General features: G+C 32.8%; 5 non-coding genes across 5 annotated transcripts; all 5 read left to right on the top strand.

The window, feature by feature from the left end:
- Nucleotides 1-6720: 6720 nt before the first annotated feature.
- Nucleotides 6721-6880, top strand: LOC145096524 (small nucleolar RNA snoR134). The gene has a single exon (XR_013703927.1). It is a non-coding gene; the product is annotated as a small nucleolar RNA snoR134 (small nucleolar RNA).
- Nucleotides 6881-7102: 222 nt separating this feature from the next.
- Nucleotides 7103-7190, top strand: LOC145096517 (small nucleolar RNA U36a). The gene has a single exon (XR_013703921.1). It is a non-coding gene; the product is annotated as a small nucleolar RNA U36a (small nucleolar RNA).
- Nucleotides 7191-7264: 74 nt separating this feature from the next.
- LOC145096489 (small nucleolar RNA Z223) lies at nucleotides 7265-7355 on the top strand. The gene has a single exon (XR_013703895.1). It is a non-coding gene; the product is annotated as a small nucleolar RNA Z223 (small nucleolar RNA).
- Nucleotides 7356-7410: 55 nt separating this feature from the next.
- Nucleotides 7411-7526, top strand: LOC145096494 (small nucleolar RNA Z278). The gene has a single exon (XR_013703899.1). It is a non-coding gene; the product is annotated as a small nucleolar RNA Z278 (small nucleolar RNA).
- A 100-nt stretch (nucleotides 7527-7626) lies between these two features.
- LOC145096512 (small nucleolar RNA snoR97) lies at nucleotides 7627-7735 on the top strand. The gene has a single exon (XR_013703915.1). It is a non-coding gene; the product is annotated as a small nucleolar RNA snoR97 (small nucleolar RNA).
- The last annotated feature ends 15791 nt before the right edge of the window (nucleotides 7736-23526 follow it).

The raw sequence follows: 23526 nt of genomic DNA, 5'->3' as shown, positions 1-23526 counted from the left end.
ATATAGTTCTGGTATTGATAGCTCGTAAAGTCGGTGGGGCAGCAGCTAAGGATTTCTTATGGGGAGCTTTTGTATTCAAGGTGAGTCTCTCCTCACTGTCTATATGGGTCGAAGGTACCAATGTCGTGCCATTTGGTTTATGTGACGTAGGAAGACCCAAGGGTTAGCCCTAGGCATTATGTATGAAAGACAAGGAGTGGCTCCTGACACATTATATGTTATTATGTATGATAGGAAGATACGGGGGTCAACCCTAGGTATTATGTATGAAAGACCAGGAGGTGGCTCCTGGAACACTGTATGCTAATTAGCTAAGTATGGTAGTATGTATGCTAATTGTCTTTATGATGTTTGCATTGAAGATCAGGAGGTGGTTCTTGGCACTTGTCTATAAGACCTAGGGGTGGCCCCCGACTTGGCAAGAAAGACCACGTGGTGGCTCGTGGCATAATGACAATACTATGTATGACACATAATACCTTTTATTGATTATGATATGTGTATGGATCATGGTTATGTATGACATGTACGGGTCAGTTGATATGTATGGTATGTGGTATTTGGGGAACTCACTAAACTTCGTGCTTACGATTTTCATTTTTGGTTTCAGGTACCTCCAGTTTTCAAATAAAGGAGTTCAGGACGATCGCAACACATACACCTATGTTTTCCGCAATATGTGATTTTTGGGAATGAACTCTGATAAATGTTTTATTTGAAATGCTTTCTAATGTGTGAACCAAGTTACACATGTGTTTTAGTTATATTAAAAATGAAATTTTTGGTTATGAATTTTGGGATGTTACAATGATATTAAATACCTACATAGTTTGAAGCAAAAAATTGGGATGCTCCATATCCAAAATAAAGAAGCAAAATTGGGGGGAGATAGACGACGTGATTTTGTAGATGCAATTTTGAAGGAAATCATAATCCCTGATTTATTGGGATTTTTTATGAGCATATACTTATTATAATTGTTTGAAATTCAAATTTCAGAAATTTTAAAGCTTGAAAGGGCATAGTGGTAATAAATTGACTCTTTTATTATAATACAAAATCGAAGTTTTCCAAAATAAAGAAGCGAAATTGAGGAAAATAGATGATGTGATTTTGTAGAACCTATTTTGAAGGAAATCATAACCCCTGATTTATTGGAATTTTGTTTATGAACATACACTTATTTTAATTGTTTTAAATCAAATTTTAAAAAAATTAAAGCTTAAATGACATATTAGGTAGTTCACTTTGAAAGTTTTTACAATAAGGAGATGCAACATGGCAATAAAATTGACTTTTTTATTAGAACATTAATATTAGAACTTGTGTAAAACTTATGTGTATAATATCTTTAGTTACTCAATTGAGTTTATGGGTTCATACCTTAAGACACTCAGATTCTCGCGCATTTGAAATATGTATTATATTAATATGACAATTGAATCTTCAAGCCACTTTTTTATTTATGTGCGAGTTTGATTTTGTGTTTTCTATTTAGTTAATCAAGGATTACATTAAAATAGAGGATGCATGTTGGTAATTTTATTGTATTGATTATTTTAGTGTAGCCAATATTCTATCTGATATAAGCCCAAGTGATTTTGGTTATATTCTGAGACAAAATGTACGGGGTGCACACTCATATAAATTAAGAGGACCTGGAAACATGAGGGTTCGAAGAGTAGCACCCCTGGTGGGATTCAAGGGGCATCACCCCTAGTGTGGTCCAAAGGTAGAGCATGGTGGCCCCTTGTAGGGTGTAGGGCAGCACCTAATTATTACAGAACAATGAGCCCAACCCAATTTTCTAACCAAATAACATAAGTATTGCGTCAACTCCCTTGGGCGCCGTTTCCCCCACTAATCGTCGTCTTCTATATATTTAAGAAGATTTGAACGTTAAAGAATATATAATACATAATGAAAAACATATTCTTCTCTTTGCGATTATTATATATGGGAAATAAATACACTTGCAAGGTATTTATGTGTTTAAGAATTTGGAATAAGCCTGTATTCTAATTCAATTTGATTTCGGTTTATCCCAAATCAGATTTCATGATACCCTAGACAACTGGGTCGAAATCACAGATTTTGAAAATTGTTTTTCATATACGATACATTGATTTATCCAAGTAATTCTATTGATATTGAAACTCAAAGTCTAACACAAAGTGCTCTTATTTTGTTAGATGCCATGTATTTTTCGTGAAGCTACTTGCAATCTAAGTTTACTAGCTTGAGGGGGTGTTAGCAGGGCCGACCCAATGGCAGGGCGACCTGGGCCATGGCCCAGGGCAACAAGGAAACAGGGGGCATCAGGCCTCGTCCATCTATTGTGGGTATACCTGTTTTATTGTCCAGAAAATATGATCCAATCCACAGTTCTATTCTAAGCGCGCCTAATAAGGGCGCAAGAGCGATTCTAAAATTTAAAGATGAAGGGCGGCAATCAGAGCGCCTAAAAATCGGATGCCTTATCTTTCTTCTTGGTAAATGCAATTGCTCGCCTATTTTCGTGGAGCCATGGAGAAGACAGGAGATGCAGTAATATCATACTTGCGTACATAATTGATTCCGGTTTTGAGAAGGGCTAGAGCCACTGATAATTCCTGATTTCTGAAATATTTTCTGGTTAGTGATTTATGAAATCCGAGTTTCCCCTTTGTACCTACATTTCAGAAATTTGTTTTAGTGTTAGAATTTCTCCCTAAGTACCACAAGTTCTCTATGCCTTTCTGTATATTAAATGTGTTACTGATTGTTTAATTTTATGATTTAAAAACCTAAAGATAAGAAATAAAATGTTCTTTTCATATCTAACTGTGATCAGAGTCGATAAAAGACCTATTAAATCCGTAAAGATACGAAAAATATCTTACATTTTCCCTTATAACTATTACCAAAATATTATTTTTTCTCCAAACTGTAATTCTTGTTGAGAAAAGCAAGTTGTTAAATTAATTTTGATTGTCATTTGTCCATAAGCCCTAAACTAAATAAAAATGAAAATGTAGAAAATTAGCTTAATCTTTACTAGAAAATAATCTACTTTCATTAAGTGAATTATTAGATAATCGAAAACAGAGAATCTTGAATAATATTAGAAATTCAGAAGAATTGCGCGAGGGGATAATGTGAACACACTTTTAATCAAGGTCCGTGACACTTATCTAAAATTATAACTTAAATTGTATCCGTTTAAACAAGTGTGGAACACTTAAAGTTTGTTTTAAATTCATTGTAGTGAAATATATTTGGATGCACTTTGACTACTGTTGCTTTTTATTGAATGGGAATTATTCTCTAGTGAGAATATCTATTTTTTGGCAATTAATTTAGGCTTTCATTTATGTATTTAGTTTTGTGATTTTTTTTTTGTCAGGTTATTGAAACCAAAGTGAAAGAGGTATTAAGAAGTTCATGAAGTTAAAGATATGCTTAGATACAAGTACACAGAATTTTATCTTTCTTTTGTGAAAATTGATGATCTTTTGTGATAAGTGAACACCGCCAACTCACTTTATATATTGATTTTTTCTCTTACTTTTTACCTATAGTGGATTCTCTTGCTTAAAGTTGGTTACCATTTTGTGTCTCCTTCTTAAAGTTTATTGCTATTGTTTTTTCTTATATGTGATTACAGTCAAATTGTGTTCTTTATGTCAATCATCTATTTTGCTTCTTTTTCAATGCTTGTTATAATTACGCTAGCTCCCCGCCAGCTTTTTTGTCGTTCCAATAATAAGTAAATAATGTTTTTGCTTCAAAGAATGTATGGGGATAATGTTTTAGATGAAGTTTGCAAGTTTGCATATGTATCATTATGAATTATTTTAAAGAAAAAATGAGTTTAAGTTTGTTTTCAAAAGATTAAGTTGTATATAGTTTAGTACAACATGCATTGTGTGGTACAAAAAGGGGTATTATTAGTCTTTTTGCCCTGGGCATGAAAAACCTATGGACCAGCCTGGGTGTTAGCTTCAGTTTTACTTAAGTTATGTTAGTTAGTTAGTGTTGGGTAGTTAGCTTGTTAGTTCCCACCAAAAATATATTTGTTAGTTCAATTGTAATTGTTTTCACGATCAATGAAATGAAAATTCTCTCAACTTTTTCTTCTTTCTCAAGTTTGATTTGCAACGTAGTTTAAATCCAACTAGGAAAGAGCCCATGCTTCGCATGGGTTGGAAATAATTTAAAGTTTCCTAAAAAATTGGTTGGAAATAATTTAAAGTTTTCTAAAAAAAAATTGGCACAAAAGTGACAATTGTCAAAGTTTAGTGGCGTTAGTGTAAAAAATCATCAAACTTTAGTGCCAAGAGTGTAAATAAGTAAAAGTGAAAGTTTCGTGGCAAAAATGTAAAGAAATAAAAGTAAAGTGGCAAAAATATGATTTGGAAAAGGTTTCTGTTAAGGTAAAAGTGTAAAGAAATAAAACTAAAGTGGTAAAAGTATGAATTGGAAAAGGTTAAGGCAAAAGTGTAAGGAAATAAAACTAAAGTGGCAAAAGTATGAATTGGGAAAAGTTAAAAGTGGCAAAAGTATGAATTAAAAAAGGTTAAGGCAAAAATGTAAAAAAAATAAAAGTTAAGTGTCAAAAGTATGAATTAGAAAAAGTTATTGTTAAAAGTATCCATGTGCTTTAATATATATATATATATATATATATATATATATATATATATATATATATATATATATATATATATAATTAGTTTTCTCCAAAAAAAAAACTTTGTTTTTATATGTAGAAAAAACTGAAAGCTCAATCTTTATACATGTCTAACTTTAACCAACTGCAAACCATTGAGAATATGACTTATTAAGGTAATTAACTTTTTGGTATGACCATATGACCTGTTATAGCAGGTTAAATCCTAGATGTGAACGCTTTCAACAAATTCGTTAGCTAGATGTGTACAAAAAAAATAGTTACTCAAATATGAACAAAACGAAAAGTAAAAATTAAATTAAACGAATGGTCCCTGTGGTTTGGGGGAATTTGTGTTTTTGGTTTCTAACTTATTTTTTTAAGTTGGATGGTCCCTACTGTTACTTTTGTTGCGCGTTTGGTCTCTGTCTTACCTAAAAAGACAATTGTGCCCTTATTAAATTATTTTTGAATTAATTTTCTTATTTATGTATTTATTTTTTACATATTTAAAAAAATTAATAGACCACACATATTTGTATCTCCTCGGATGATCCTTACTGTTTATTTTTTAATTAATTTAATTTTTTAACTCGGATGATCCCTACTGTTTAATTTTGTTACGAACTTGGTCTCTGTCTTACCTAAAAAGACTATTATGCCCTTATTATTTTTTTTAATTAATTTTCTTGTTTTTGTACTTATGCTTTATATATTTAATAAAAGTTAGTAGACCCCACATATTTGTATCTCTTCGCCATCCCATCTTTCATTATTCTCAACTTCTATTTATTTTCAATCTTTAGTGATATCGACGTCTTCATCATCATTTTTTTTTCGGTCATTCAACTCCGTCGAATCAACACCACAACCCACTAAAGATGAAGAGAAAGTAGGTTATGGTGTTGGTTCGCCAGAGTTGAAGTACAAAAAAAAAGGATAATGAAGACGTCGATGTTACTAAAGATGGAAAAGAAATAGATGATGGGAAGGATAAGAGATGAGATGGTGATCGGTAAGACCCAAATAAAATTTCTCAAATGTGGTTTCAGGTTTACGGTAAGGAGATACATATATGTGGGATATATTATTTTTTTTTTTATAAAAAATACATACATAAATAAGAAAATTAATTAAAAAAAATTAATAAGGGAAAAATAGTATTTTTAGGTAAGACAGAGACCAAACGTGTAACGAAAATAAACAGTAGAGATCATCCGAGTTAAAAAAAATAAATTAATTAAAAATAAACAATAGGGATAATTCGAGGATATACAAATATGTGTGGTTTATTAATTTTTTTAAATATGTAAAAGATAAATACATAAATAAAAAATTAATTAAAAAATAAATTAACAAAGGCACAATAGTTTTTTTAGTTAAACAGAGACCAAATGCGCAACAAAAATAAACAGTAGGAACCATCTAAGTTAAAAAAAATAAGTTAGCGACCAAAGACACAAATTCCCCCAAACCACAAGGACCATTCGTGTAATTTAATTTTTACTTTTCGTTTTGTTTATATTTGGGTAACTATTTTTCTTGTACACATCTAGGTAACGAACTTGTTTAAAGCGTTCACATCTAGGATTTAACGTGCTATAGCAGGTCATAATGGTCACATGTGAACACTTCCAATACATTTGTTATCCAGATATGTACAAAAAGAAGATATTTAATTAAATGTGAACATACCAAAAAATTAATTACCTTAATAAATCATATTCCCGCCAACAATTAGCCGCGAAGATATACCCTTTCAATCATATCAACCTTAACAAAAGATGTTAAATTCCGTAAGTAACAAGAATCGGTGGAACGGAAATCGTCATTCTCTAAACTTAAAGCGATAAGCGTCTTTGTTAGGAAATGGGCCGGCCCAACATAGCAACCAGGTCCGAGCAAAAAAAGAACGTTATGCTTCTAGGGTTTCAAAATACACCAGATTTGCCTATATAATCAAACATCTGCTCGACTCTAAGGTATCACAGCCTCGCATACATCTCGACACCAAATAATAGATCGTAAGTTTTTCTTATTAGAGTTTGTGTTTGATTTTAGAGACTAATCTGCATGTAGCACCCCGGGCTTCTCTGAAAAATCAAATTGGATGAAGAAGAAAGCCCCAATGCTCGTGCTAAATCAGATATACAGCCGTCAAGTGTTGCAGTTCAGCCTTTTTGTACCTTTTTCCATGGCCGTTTCTGTGTCAAATCGACCGCTACAGATCATCAAATCTGTGTTTTTGTTTATCTATTTTATATATTCTGCCTCACCACACCTTAAGCCTTTCTCTTTAATTTCTATTGGAAAGAGGTCTAGTCATGGAGGCATATAGTCAACCCTAGGCGGCGTTAACGTGGAGGTTTAAATTTTTTTACTGTTTTTTCCTCTAAAAATTTCCGCTATATCTATAAATTTCTTGCACGTTATGTTGATTAATCTGTTTTTCGGCAATGACTTGACGATTTATCCGCGCTTCTGAGATTGATCAATGAAGTAAAGGATATAAAATGGTTGAATTTCTTAATCTGAGCCGATTATGCAAATTTTTAATACTCTTAAAATGATTTTTGATGTTTGATTATGTTTTTCTAGAAGATTTTTGTAAACTATTGCAGTGATGATTAAATATACAGCTTTAAGCCAGTTCTGCTTCTGAAAATTCGTGATTGATAGAGCTGTTTTTTACTCTGAGCAAATTTCTTTTCGAGTATTATTTAAACTGATTTTAAAGAATATCTATTGATTTTAAGTAAGCCGATGATGATATAATCCACATTTATGAGGTGCAATGGATCCGAGACCCTGTTTTACAGGGAGAACCACTTGGTGAAGCTGTATTTCAAATGATATTACTGGATTTAACTGAGGTTTTGTCGATATAATCGATCAAGCTTATTCACTATTAGTTGAAATTGTTTCTATTTAATTAATATAAAATTTATTGAGTTTTAACTATATTCTATGCCTTGAAATACTTAACGGTTTGGAGTCTGAAAAAACTCATAGAGCATCGTGTTGTCATCAGCTTCTTCTTTCGTAACATTAACGAGATTGAAGTTAAATAACAGCACTAGATTTCTATCAAATATATGTTTGGTGATTATTTATTTTCTGTTTTTGTAGTGTATTTCTGTATTTGTTGGTTTTAGTATTCTTGCTTGAATCCCTGTCGTACCGTTTTAGATGATTCGCAGGGTTTTTGCACTTGGTTTGTTTGGAGGAGTGTTGAAAGGTTTGAAAATGAGGTTCCAGAGGAACACGTATTGTAGTTGTCTTATTATAGCTTTACTATTTAAACTAAGCGGGATTCTCATATTCAGTGTCTCGTGAGTATACAAATGACAATCTTCATTACAAAAGACAATTTTCATTTTCGTATTTGCAAAAAAGCTTTTTTTAACCGCATTATCTCGTAACATAAAGTGGCTCATGGCAATTATTTCTTATAGAACTTAAAAAGTCATTGTTGTTGTAAATGACACAAGTTCTGTCAGCTTGAACTAGTGTCTGAGCTAAAACTGTAGCCAGACGTGACTCATGAATCACGTGACAAACCATCTTTTATCGATATAAGTCATCCACAGAATTTGGAAAGTGGATTAAATTATCATTAAGAAAACTTTATGAAACATATATTTTTTGACATGGTAGAGGACGGTAGGAAGAAATTACATATTTAATCTCTCATTAACAAATTACTCAAATTCTTCATTGGTCTTCAAATCTCACAAGTTCGTCCTTCCTCTAACAAATTCCGTCAATCAATTGTTTTCTTGCCAGATCATGAAATTAGGATTGTTTGTTTGTATAAAACCAGATTATCATAATTTGGATTTGACTATTTGGTATCATACACTAAAAGAACTGCCAACTAACTCATTCAATTTTGTATCATACACTAAAAATAATTTGGATTTGACTATTTGGTTTCATACACTAAAAATAATTTGGATTTGCATACACTAAAAGAACTGCCAACAAACTCATCTAATTTTGTATAAAAGAATAAATAATTTGGATGGGAAAGAACTGCCAACTAACTCATCTAAATAAAAGAATAAAAAAGCAGTTGCAAACCTTGTTTTGTGTACCCAATTAGTTGGCATAAAATTCAACAGTTCTTGAATATATAGGAACAGTCTACTTTTCAAAAATAAACTTAGAAACTATAATAAGTAAAGAGGTCGTGTAGATGTGCTATTCGTGCTTCACTGATAAGATATTCCTTCGGTAGCAAGTTAAATAGCTTTTTGTATGTCGAATTCTTACGAGGGTGACTTCATATTGAGCACGAAGTGGTCAAGAATTCTTGTGAGGGTGACTTCATATTGAGCACGAAGTGGTCGAACTGATGATTGCAAAAAAGAAACGCATTTTGTTTATACTTACTTCTCACATACATATTATTTTAATAATACAAATGTCAATTTACCTATAGGAAATTAAAAATAAATAAATAAGCCAAACCAAATTCTTTTTGACAACATATGCATCGAAATTAACTATATTGGATTGGATATGGGAAAGCACATGTATTGGTTAATGAACGTGAAGGATATGGAATTGATTTTCAAACATCCATTTTTGGGTAACATCCATTTTCATATCCCTTTTACACATACTTCGGCTCTATTCGTACTTCTGTTAAAAAAATACAAAGTTATACAACCATATAAATCAGATAAGAATTGTATTTTTAGAAAGCATGCATATTATGGAATAAGGTTAGAAAATGTTTGGTCTTCAAATGTAGGAATCTTAGAAATGACCTAACTACAAAGATTTCCAAGTATAGTGTCCCCCGGTTGGTTTTTTATTCCTTAGAAATGGATTGTATCCATTACCTCGATGATATATTATCTAAGAAGGTAAGAATTAAGGCCAAATGGAACTTGATGAGAAAACATCATTCTTTCGTTGGTTATACTAAAAAAATATATAAATTTTATAAATTCTTGGAAGTAGATATATTTTGTTTTGATAATCAACATTCTATACATAAAAATCCCAAATCTTCCCGATGATAAACATCATACCAAAACATAATATATTAATGATTTATTATTCATGATTCATCCGAGCCAATTGCAAGGTTTCTAGGATGAGGATCAACATGAAAGAAACCGGTTGGTATATACATAAAATAGGAAAAATATATTAAAAATTCAATAAAAAATAAACATGAGCGTGTTCATCTGAGTGTTGGGCGTCTTATTTTGGGAGTTTTTTGATACTCTTTTTTTGTCCAAAAAAAAAGTTTCATTTTATTTTAGAGACAAATTATAAAATTATTTGACCACTTCTATTTTTTATGATCATACAGATAAATGTTGACCATGTTTTATATTATTTTACCAACTACTCAATCAAATTGAATTCTGGAACTAATAATTCACCTCTAATATCTTTTGACGACAACTTCTCTGTCTATTCTATCGTTTTCTACAACTAAAAGCAAATACAAAAAAGAGATATAGTTAACTATAATATTACTTGTTCCATCACTAACAACAAAAAAAATCTAGCAAGAAACATATTTGAAAATTGAATTGCTACCTGATGCAAATCGAATCCTTTTTTTTTATTCCCTTTTTTGTTTATCTTCATCTGTTGATACCATAAAAAAATGGGTATTTGTAAGATGGTGTTTTATGTTCTTGAGATACTGAATGTCAGTTGACATCAAGAACACATATCATAATTGTGTTCAACAAAAACCCAAAATCAACATCAAGATAGCCCTAAAGAAAAAAGTAAGCACACAAAAGCTATATATATATATATATATATATATATATATATATATATATATATATATATATATAAACAAAAAATGGAGAAAAAATGAGGGAAAAGAAGAAAACAGTAACAAAAATCGTATAAAATGCAAAGCAAGAGGTTGAAGTGGTGTAGAAAACAAACCTATGAATAAATCAAAAAGAAGAACGCGTTAACTGTGTGTGTATGTCGTCTTTCTAGTTTCTGCAACAAATAAAAAAAGGGAGGCGAAGAAAGAGCGACGATTCCCTTAATTACTGAAAGCAAGTGTAGAAATTAGGTTTTTTTCATCAAAATCGAGAAATAAACACAGAAATCGAAACATAACAAATCAATTATAAGTTGTTGTGCGGAGAAACAAATAACTGACTGGAAGGAGAGTCTTAAGGTGAAACGCAAGAAATATGAAGAAAGGGAAGGAGTCGAAATAAATGAGTGCTTGCGGTTGTGATGATAAGATGAAAGGGATTCGAGGTTACATAAGGAGGAATCAAAGAGATAAGATTATGGATTGTCTGCGCATAGAGACATGGGAAGAGAAATTGTATCTGGATTCGAGGTCGTAGAAGGGAGAATTGATTGAATCGTTGTGAAAGAAGACGTATGCATCATTGAAATTAGTGGGATAATCTTTCTTATGTATCTTTCAACACCATTGATCTTCGTATTTTCTTCTGTGCAATAAATTGAAAATAAAATAATGTCTGTTTTAGTGATTTTCAAACCATAACAAAAGAAACGGGTAATGAGGTGTGGGGTTGACCAAATGATGATGTCATTAATAAATTTCCTAATTTTAAAAATAAATTTATTTTTGTTGAGATTTAATTGTCATTAATAGATTTCCTAATTTTAAAAGTAATTTTATTTTTGGTGAGATTTAATTGTCATTAATAGATTTCCTAATTTTAGAAATAATTTTATTTTTGGTTAGATTTAATTGTCATTAATAGATTTCCTGATGTTAAAAGTAATTGTCATAAATAGATTTCATAAAATTGGTGGACAAAAAAAAAGGTTGACCAAATGATGATGTCAGCATAACGATCTAAAGGTGGAAAAGATATGAATGAAACACAATCAATGACTATGATTGTTGAAAGTGATGTCACAAAGTTTCTTTTTTAATAATATTTAAAGATTTTCAACTGTTAGACTTGTGAGTCTGTTAATTTCATTTTAAAATAAGTAATAATCAAGAAAGATGATATCATGTAGAATATATATATATATATATATATATATATATATATATATATATATATATATATATATATATATATAGACTCTTACGAGTCGAGTTACGATTCGAATCACGAGTTAAAATTTTGGATTTCGAGACACGAGTTACGAGTTGACAACTATGGGTCTAATCATGTATAGAAATTTGAAAAGGAAATTATCTGTAATGTATATGAAAATTAAGTGACCTTGAATGTTGATATGGAGATAATCATGAATTAGTATTTGTATACAAGTAAAACATTTGTATGTAATTGGGTTTGGTAAGTTTATGAGGCATGCTTGTGTTATGCTATTAGATATGCTTCCAAATGTAATCACATGTTCAAACTGGTATTATACTTTGCATTGATGTTTTGAAAGATGTAACATGTGAATGTAATATATTCAAGGGTAAATGACATAAAAAACACTCTTTTTACACAGAAATTCGATTTTGATACCGTGTTTTTTTCTGTGTCAATTTTGACACTGTGTTTTCCAATTTATACAATTCTGACCACTTGACCGGTTAACCAGGTTAAATAATGACGTGTCAGTTTTGATGACGTGGCATGCAAACATGATATGCTGATGTGTCAAAATTGATTTTTTTTTCCACAAAAAACACTAACTTTTTTTCGATTTTGACACTAAGTTTAATTTTTTATTTCAATTTTGACACTATGTTTTCTTGTTAATCGAACATCATTTATAAAATTTTGTTCAATTTTGTTTATTTTCCATTTGAAAACCGTATAAATATATTTTTTTTATTACATTTTAAACCGTATAAACATATTTTTTTCGTTTAAAAACCACATTTTAAAGTTGCATATTTAATATAAAATACAATTTTTATATAACTAATACATATTTATAAATAAAAATATGGTTTGAGTGTAAAAAAATGTATTTATACCAAACTATGGTTTTTAAATGAAAAAAAACATATTTATACGGTTTAAATGTATTAAAAAAATATTTATACGGTTTCAAATAAAAAATTGTCAACATTGAACAAAATTGAAAAAAATGATATTCAATTTGAAACAAAGATATATAGTGTCGAAGTTGAAAGAAAAAATTAAACTTAGTGTCAAAATCGAAAAACAAATGAAAACTTAGTGTTTTTTGTGAGAAAAAAATTTAATTTTGACACGCAACATATCATGTCAGTATGCCACGTCATCAAAACTGACATTTTATCATGTCACGTCAGCATGCAACCTGTTTAACCGGTCAAGTGGTCAGAATTGTAACAAATTGGAAACACAGTGTGAAAATTAACACAAAAAAACGGTGTCAAAATCAAATTTCTGTGTAAAAGGAGTGTTTTTTGTGTCATTTACCCTATATTCAAATAGTCCCTGCAAGCTTGCCTGACCCACAGAGCCCGTGAAATTATTTTTATATATAATTTCTCTTGCAGAAAATACTACTGTATAATTTTTGTGTAGTTGATTTGGATAGAGTTGCATCCTTTAATCCTATCAATCCACTTCGATTCCCACCTTGGTTTATAATTTTTTAACTTCTCCGTATTATCTATTAGTCTATATCTAGAAGTTTATTTTTAATAGAATCATATAAGCTGTATAGTGTGTATAAAAACAATACAATTTAAACCAAACGATATACATTGGATATCCAGTTGTAATTGAATTGAATCGGTTTATAATTTTCAAAATCCAAATTGCTTCGGTCGGTTTATGACCATTCAGATCCAATCCCAACTGATTTAATTTAGTTTTATCCCGTTATCATCCAAGGGAATGTCTAATTATTATCCACTTGGATATATCCTCCTACTATATTCCAAGGAGAATTGTCAGAAAATCCAATATTTTAGAAAAAGTTGCACTTTAGTGACAAAAAAAATTAAATAGAAAAGTATCGATTAATTGATTTTAGACGATAATGTCATTTCCTGTTAAAAGAAAAAAATGACCATAATGTCATTTCCCAAAATATTGATTTTTTTCTGACAAATTTTCATATTCGAATTATCACCCATTTGATATACAATTATTATGAAATTATAACCCAATTATGATCGAACTACATATAAGTGTCGATTGTTATTATCCGTATGTTATATTATCTATTACTACTAGTCTATGTTATTATGAAATTGTAACCCAATTATGATCGAACTACATATAAGTGTCGATTGTTATTATCCGTATGTTATATTATCTATTACTACTAGTCTATGTATTAATGTTTATTTTTAATTGCCATATAAGGTGTATATTGTGTATAAAAAACAATCCAGTTTAAATCGATCGATGTATTAGTATAAATTGGATACACCTTTTGATACTATTATTTTAGTACCGATTGTTATCATATATTGGTTTTTATTGAATTTTTAAAAGTAATTATCCAATGGATAAAACAAACCAGTCTAATGTTTAATTGATTCGGTTCGGTTGACCAAGATTAACTGGATTTGATCTTCTATAGAAAAACATTGGATATTAAATTATGAACACCCCTATAATCATACACTAGATTAGTTGGTGGAAGCTCAATTCTTTATCACGGATCCATTTTCGATTCCATTTTAGCATTGTATTTTTTTCTTTTGTTTTTTATTTTTTTTTTAATTTTGTTTAGTGCGTTTATAACTCAAAGATTGTTGTAGTTTATTCAATTTGTATATTTACTTTTAATCTTTCAATTATAGTCTCATTATTTTCAATAGTTTTTGTTTAATTCAATTTACATTTCCTTAATCTTATGATATATATCTATTTATGAGGGTTCTTTTTTCTTTTTGAACCGCACCTACATTATCTCTAGAACGACTATGTTAATATGTAATGAGAGAACAAATTAGATATATTGTAAGGGTGGTGATATAAACACTCCATTCTAACCTAATTAACTCTAGTCTATAGGATATTCTCATTTACTAACTTTTTATTTAACTTTATTATTTAATCATTACACTAACTTTGTTATTTAATTATTATAATGATTATTTAATTTTTTTAAACTTGATTATTATTTGACTTCTTATAATCAACTTTTTCGAAAAATAATGCAATTTTAGCCAATAAAAATATTTAAAAAATTAATTAGGATGTTCATATTGTAATATGTGGTGTCTTTTTAGCCAACCCTTTAATTAAAACAGACTAATTTTATTATTTTGTTTTTTTTTAATTTTTTTTATTAGATAATTGATCATAAATACCAAAATTCATTTGTTATTTTTTTAATAACAGATAAAATGATTATTTTATTATAATTATATAGTATATCTACTAATTCATTTTGATTCAGTTAAAAATTAAACATAACCACCAAAATTAGCATATAAGTTCAGGACTAAAACCATTAAATAGTAAAATAAATAAAAATAATCTTAAATCGGTAACTCATTGATTATTAAATGATTTTAATTTCATTAAAAATATATATATTTGTACGATGCTAATATCATTGAGGTCATCTTTGTAACAATCATAATGTATTATATTATTAATAATATTATTATTATTATTATATTTTTTTTATTCTAATATGACAATACAAAAGATGGTATGACTATTGAAAACGTAAAAGGCAAATTTGAAAGTTTAGTAGAAGTAGGAGGAAAAGAAATGAAAATTTAAATTAAAACTAATTTTTACTTCTTACACGTTCCGACTTTCATTTAAAGAAAGAAAAGAAAAGATGAGAAATGTGGAGAGAAAAGAAAAGAATGGAAATGAAAGGAAAGTGTATTTTTCCGTTTCCGAGTTTGAGAGGAAGGAAAGGAAATTTTTTTTTGTGTTCCCGAGTTGGAAGGAAAAGAAATGAAAACTAAAAGTGGACAACTATACCCTTGTCACCTTTTTTCCATAATTTCAACTATGTACCACACGATTCTCTTGAAAACAAAATTATGCCTAAATTATTTTTCTTTAATTATTTTTTTCACATGATTATTTATATAAAAATCATTAATGCATAATTCATTATTAATCACAATTCTAGTATATTCTTCATTTATAATATTTTTTCAAACAAAATCAATACAAAGGGTAAAAGAAGTAAATAAACCCAAACCAAAAATAACATAAATGTATGAATAATCAAACAAATTCATAAGAAACCAATTTAAAGTCAATGCAACAATAATCAAACAAATTCCAATGTATGAACTCAAACCAAAACCCAAAAAGTATGAAGTCAAACTGATAAAAAACCAAAAAACTATCATCCTAAGTAAGTTATTTACTTGCCCCCATCATTTTTTTCAGCAAACTTTTTCGTATTTTAAATGAAACTTTAAATAATGTCCCCGCATCAGATTGATTTCGCGACAAAAACATGAGAGCTTCTGCTAATTCATCTTGTTCCAAATCCAATGACTCTAACTCTTTATAAATTTCATCACCAGTATAAACCCGATGATGAGAGTTTTCAAAGATTTTGTTACCCTCCCTCATAGCAGAAGCCACATCTTTAACTGCACTCATAATAACCTTTTCAAACGATTCACATATTAGATATCGCTGTATTTCAGCATGTATATCTTGTAGAATATTTTATATATTGTAGATTATATTGCCTAATATAAAGGCACTCTGTAATTGTATTTATTCAGAGCATAATGAAATCAAAGCACACGATTCCAAAGCCTATTCCTTCATGGTATCAGAGCTCCAATCGATCCTCTCCTAACCCTATTTTTTTTCTTTTCATTGTCGGCAGCCTCTCTCTTCTGATCTCTACCATTCACGTCTTCTCTCAATGGCTCTCCACCCTGCTCTCACTGTTACCAACATTCACAACTTCATTCCCATCAAACTCGAGATGGAAAACAGCTCCTACACCACCTGGTCCGAGCTCTTTAAGATTCATTGCAGGGCCTTTGAAGTCATCGACTTCATCATCCCCCCTACACTTGCTACCTCATCTTCTGAAAAAGATAAAGCAAAAGCACCAGTTGATCTTCAACTTCATTCCCGCCTCGATGCCCTAGTACCTCAGTAGATCTACGACACCATCTCCCACGACCTTCTTCACACCATTCTTACTCCTGACTCCACTGCTGCCAAAGCCTGGGCAGCCCTTGCAAACATCTACCAAGACAACAAAAATTATCGGGCTGTTTACTTGGAATAGAAGCTAACCACCACCCGCCTTGACAGTTTTCTGATGTTACATCCTATTGCCAAGCCATGAAATTACTTGCGGATCAACTTGCTAATGTGGGAGCTCCAGTCTCTAATAAACGCCTTGTCTTACAAATCATTGCAGGTCTCTCCGAACAATACGATGGGATTGCCATGCTGATTCAACAATCTGATCCTCTTCCAGATTTCTATGATGTCCGATCCAAGCTTATTATGGAGGAAACCCGAAAGTCCAACCAAGCATCCCACACGGCTTTGATCTCCACTACTAACCCGGGAACCCTACCTTCTCCTCAACCTCGACCTGATAGTGGCAGGGGCCGTGGCAACTTCCACAACCGAGGATGTGGACGTGGTAAAGGACGAGGTAGCAATGGGCGAGGTCGTGGCTCGCAACATCAATACCAACATCAGGGATCGTTTTCTCAAATTCGTGGACCTTCTTCTCCTTGGAACACCTGGCAGCAACAACAATATTTCCAAGGCAATTCTTGGTCGGTCCCATCCTCACAGCCACCATATGGACAACGCCCTCAATGGGCTGTCCCACCTTGCCCTTACCCGACGATGCCACCAGCTGCACCACCAAGGACATCAGCCCCTCAAGCATACGCTGGTATTCTTGGTCCTCGTCCTTCTTCTTCTTATGACAACTACGGTGTTGGTCACACTCCTACGGATATCGAGCAAGCTCTATACACCATGTCCCTCAACCCTCCGGACAACAATTGGTACATGGATACCGGTTCCACATCCCACATGACAAACAACTCAGGTACTATCTCGTCTCATTTTAACAATAATACATTAAATGATATCACGGTTGGTGACGGTTCCAGAATACCCATACACGGATCCGATCATACCATCTTAAAATCCCCTTTTCCACCTCTTAAACTTAACAACATTCTTTACTCTCCTCATCTCATCAAAAATTTATTATCAGTTCGTCGATTCACAACCGACAACCAAGTTTCCATTGAATTTGATGCTTTTGGTTTTCTTGTGAAGGATTACCGGACGCGGACACCTATCCTTCGATGTAATAGCACCGGAGATCTGTACCCGCTTCTTCCCTCTTCAATTCAAGCTGTCACTCCTTTTGCTTTTTCAGCCATCTCTCAACAAGTCTGGCACCAACGCCTTGGGCACCCAGGACCAGATTTACTTCGTCGTTTAAACAAAAATAATGTTATCCATTGTCAAACTACTTCTAAAATTCCTCGTTTTCACTCATGTATTTTTGGCAAACAAATAAAAATGCCCTTTTATGATTCTATGTCATCTACTCATTTACCATTTGACATCATTCACAGTGATTTATGGACATCACCCATATCATCTAGTGGAGGACATAAATATTACATGCTATTATTAGATGATTACACTAATTTTTTGTGGACTTACCCCCTAATCCGCAAGTCTGATGTATACAACATCTTTACCCAATTTTCCACTTATATCTCAACTCAATTTGAATGTAAAATCAAAACTTTTCAATGTGATAATGGAACCGAATACAACAACGTTCAGTTTCACAATTTTTGCAAACAAAATGGAATGATGTTTCGTTTTTCTTGTCCTCATATATCTCCTCAAAACGGGAAAGCGGAAAGAAAAATTCGATCTATTAACAACATCATTCGAACCCTACTATCCCACTCGTCCGTCCCTCCCTCGTTTTGGCATCATGCCATACAAATGGCTACCTATCTTCTTAACATACTTCCCACCAAAACCAAACAATACTTAACTCCTACCTCCATCTTATATGCTAAACACCCATCCTACACCCACTTACGTACTTTCGGATGTCTTTGTTTCCCGCTCAACCCATCTTCGTCCATTCATAAACTCGAAAATCGGTCCTCCCCATGTGTTTTCCTTGGTTACCCTTCAAACCACCGGGGGTACAAATGCTACAATCTCGCCACTCATAAAATGATAATTTCCCGTCACGTTGTGTTTGACGAAACTGTTTTTCCTTTTAAATTATCCTCTACTCCCACCCCGTCCTACTCTTTTCTTCAAACCAACCCACACCCATTTTTATGGTCCTCCGCTGCCCCAACAACCCCTAATACCACCCCTCCATCAGCCGAAACAGATCAGGTTGCCACCTCTCTTCCTCCCTTGCTTCATACTTACTCTCATCGCCCAAAACTCACCACTCAAGCCCCTCAAACTGCTGATCAGTGGCCTCCTGTCTCGCCTATTCCTCCCTTCACTGAAACAGCCCCTAACCCACCTCCCCCACCTCCTACCCGAACCATTCATACCCGTTCCATGTCCGACATCACTAAACCGAGACATCCACTCAACCTTCACACCAACACTTATCCCGAACCCATTCCAAAAACTCCTGTTGCTGCCCTCTCTAGCCCAGCCTGGAACAAAGCCATGCGTGATGAATTTAATGCAATTATTGCTAACGAGACTTGGGAACTTGTACCTCGTCGGCCTAATATGAATGTGATCAGATGTATGTGGGTTTTTAAGCACAAATTAACTTCCGACGGTTACCTTGAGCGGTACAAGACCCGTCTTGTTTGTGATGGCAGGTCTCAATAGGTTGGCATTGACTGTGGCGACACTTTTAGTCCGGTCGTTAAACCGGCTACTATACGGATTGTACTCACTTTAGCCTTGGCTCATTCTTGGTCTATCTATCAACTAGACGTCCAAAACGCCTTTCTTCATGGCACACTCGCAGAAACCGTTTACATGCATCAACCTTATGGTTTTCGGGATCTGTCCTATCCGACTCATGTGTGTCGCCTACGAAAGTCTCTATGTGGTCTGAAACAATCCCCTCGGGCATGGTATCAACGCTTTACTGACTTTGTGTCTTCTATGGGTTTCAATCATAGCCAGTGTGATCACTCATTATTTATTTACCGCAAAGGCGATGACATGGCTTTCATTCTTCTATACGTTGATGACATCCTCCTCATCACATCATCCAAGATTCTTCGTTCAATCATCATGCAACAACTGTCCGATGAATTTGCAATGAAAGATCTTGGTCGCTTGAGTCATTTTCTCAGCATCTCCGTCACTCACACTCCAACCAGCCTATTTCTCTCTCAACAAAAATACGCTTCAGATATCCTTGAACGAACCGACCTTTTGTCATGCAAGCCAACTCTCACTCCTGTTGATGTTAATGGTAAACTGAGTGAAAACGATGGAGAACTCATGGACAACCCTACATTATATCGTAGCCTGGCAGGGGCCCTCCAATACTTAACCTTTACCCGGCCAGACATAACCTATGCTGTTCAATAGGTTTGCATGTTCATGCATGCACCTCACATTCCCCACTTCAATGCATTGAAGAGAATCCTTCGCTACATCCAAGGCACCATCTCCTTTGGTCTTCACATGACAAAACCTAGCAACCTGTCTCTCATTGGCTACACGGACGCCGATTGGGCTGGTTGTCCAGACACACGAAAATCCACATCAGGCTATTGTCTATACTTTGGAGATAACCTCATATCTTGGTCATCCAAAAGGCAAACCACCATTTCCAGGTCTAGTGCGGAAGCCGAGTACTGGGGGGTAGCTAACATTGTCTCCGAGTTGTGTTGGGTTCGTAATCTACTTCTCGAACTCCATCACCCTCCGCTTAAAGCCTCTATTGTTTACTGTGACAACGTTAGCGCTATTTATTTGTCCAGCAACCCAATTCAACCCCAGCGGACCAAACATGTTGAAATTGACATTTATTTTGTTCGGGAGAAAGTCCGCCAAGGCCAAGTTCGAGTTCTTCACGTTTCCTCTCGGTTCTAAATCGCTGATATCTTTACGAAGGGGCTGCCACGTGTTCTGTTCGAGGATTTTAGATCCAATCTTAACCTTCGATCTCCTCCGGCTATGACTGCGGGGGCGTATTAGATATCGTTGTATTTCAACATGTATATCTTGTAGAATATTTTATATATTGTAAAGATATTGTAGATTATATTGCCTAATATAAAGGCACTCTGTAATTGTATTTATTCAGAGCATAATGAAATCAAAGCACACGATTCCAAAGCCTATTCCTTCATCAGGTTCAACTTCAGGTTCATCTTCATCTTCAATTTCATGTTTCCTTTTTTTAGTTTTGTACTTCTTAGAACTTGAATTTTGCATCGGTGAAAAGCATGTAGGAAATAACACTTAAATATCATCAAGAACATCATCATCATGATCATTATTTTTTTTTTGTTTCTCAAGTGTTATGTCATTGCTTGCTAGTAACTGATCCACTTCTTCAATTGTTTCTACTTTGATATCCTCAGTCTTGTTTAATTTGGCTTTGACTGTAACACACAATCCCAAATATAATTATTGTTAAGAAAAATAACATAAATATATACAAACTAAGTAACATGCAATAAAAGAAACTTACATTAATTAGGTTGGCCCACACTTCCTCGTCCGCTTCAATTAGTTGTGTTTCAGAATTCCAACCGAACCCACTCAATGAAGTTCCGCGGAACATGTCATACCATTGCGAGAAACCTGATTTTAAAGGTTTCAAACGATTTTTTAAATGACTTTTTGTTAAACTCTTCCCAAACTTTTGATTAAGCTCCTCCACCATGTTAGAGTACGCTTGTGGGATGAAACTCCCACTAATCCTTAATCCTTTCTCATCTTGGGTCATCATAGATTGAATAAAACAATAATCCATCCAATCTTTCCATTTTATATGTTTTTTCTTAGTAACTTTTTCTTCCTTCATCATTTTGACCTGCATAACATCATAAATAAACAAACCAAGCATTGATAACATAAAAAATACATACTTAGAGGATGTACAAATAATGAGTAAATAACATGTCCAAAAGATAAATAACACAAATAAAGTCAAAATAGTAATGATTCATACAAAATCAAGTCAAACACAAACGATCCATACAAAATCAAATTGAATGCTATAATAAAAACTAGTAGCTACATTGACATATATATATCTCTTGGTTTCGATTTGGCAAGTAATCAGTCCACATTTGATTTGCAATTAGGTTCCTCATTTGCTCTGCCACAGCATTACCCTAACTTGTCTTCCTTATATTATGGCGCATTTCCTCTCTTAGTTCATTTAACTTCTCCTGTAGGACCTCATTTTCAAGATTTTTGTCTCGATCTTCTTCTAACAAAAAGTTATGGAAAATACAACATGCCAAGAAAATGTCTGATTGCGTTTCACAAGAATAAAAAGGTTCTTGTGTTCTTCTAATGATAGGAAACCTTCTCTTTAGAACACCAAATGCCCGTTCTATAGCGTTACGTAATGAAGCATGACAGAGATTAAACAACTCTTTTGCATTCTCAGGGGCCCGAGCAGAATACTCTTTCAAATGATATCTGATACCGTGATATGGTGTCATTAGTGTAGTTGTATGAGGCAAACCAACATCTATCAAATAGTATCGACCTACAAATAAGTTGTAATTAGTTATGTATTAAAAATTGGATTACACATAAGAGTACTTTTGGCATTTAAAATATACCCTTTGTAATTACTAGTTTATCTTCTCTATTGAGTGCATTCTTTAGTATCCTCGAGTCTGATGTTGTACCCTCCCAGCCACTTAAAATGTACGTAAAATTTAAATCAAATGTACAAGCAGCTAAGACATTTATCGTAGGGTATCCCTTACGACCACGATATCTAGGGGCATCTTTGTTAGGTACTTTGACACGAACATGTGTCCCGTCAATTGCACCTATACAATTCTTGAAGTAAGGATAAAATCGTTTTTTTCTTGAATTTCTTTTTGGACAACATCACTTATTGGTTGTTGAATATAATAACTCTCCAGTGATATAATTGCCCGAAGAGCTCTATGGAAGCACCTACTTGTAGTAGATATAGATCGACGGTATAGCCAAGAGACAAATCGATTTCTAAAATCATTGCCGACAATGTGCAAATCTTGCAACATGCTCTTCAACGGACATGCGTTGAGTAGCTTGAAGACCACCAACTTGTTGTAAGATAGCGCACAATTTCTTAAAAGGCTGCTTACTCATACAGATAAGTTCACGTCATTGACCATCATTTGAAAGGTCGTGTAGCAACTGTTCACGTATACGTTGCCGTTTTAAAATAAGTTTCCTAGAAGGTAATTTGGGACGGTTTGTGTTGGCAAGGGCACGATGTGTCAGAATGGCCATCAACAAGAAAAGCATATGAACTACTTGCCTTTGCCCGACTCTAAGAAATTGAGCGGGTGTTTGTAGCTCACTATCCATCAAAATTGTTACCTATTTTATGAAAATTATTAAACTGTAATACTTGTGTTATATGTGGATTTGTGGTCACATCATTTGTTAACAATTTGGGTAACGTGAATATCCATTTCATATTAGGTGTGGTTGCATTGAAGCTGTAAAATATCATTATAATTCCCAAAACAAATATACTTACTTCTTCAAACTAAACCAACTAAAGAATCAAATAAATAATCATAAATGAAAATAAACTTCTAATAAGGTTTGTGTTCATGTAGGTCAACCCACATACTTTTTTGTCTTATTTTTTTGAATTTTTGTAATTATTAAACGTTATAAGGATGGAAACTAGAATCGGAAAAATGAAAAGGAAAAATAGATTAAACGTTATAAGGATGGAAACCAGAATTTGAAAAAGGAAAAGGAAAAGGAAAAATAGATTGATTTTACTTATGAAAATCTTTAGTGATAAAATTGATGTACATCTAATGAAGGATTTTTAAA

The sequence above is a fragment of the Lactuca serriola genome, chromosome 3 (genome assembly GCF_051521515.1).
Source record: "Lactuca serriola cultivar US96UC23 chromosome 3, Lser_US96UC23_V15, whole genome shotgun sequence".
Lineage (NCBI taxonomy): Eukaryota > Viridiplantae > Streptophyta > Magnoliopsida > Asterales > Asteraceae > Lactuca > Lactuca serriola.
Note: the sequence above shows the minus strand (reverse complement) of the source record. Positions and strands in the feature narration are given on the sequence as shown.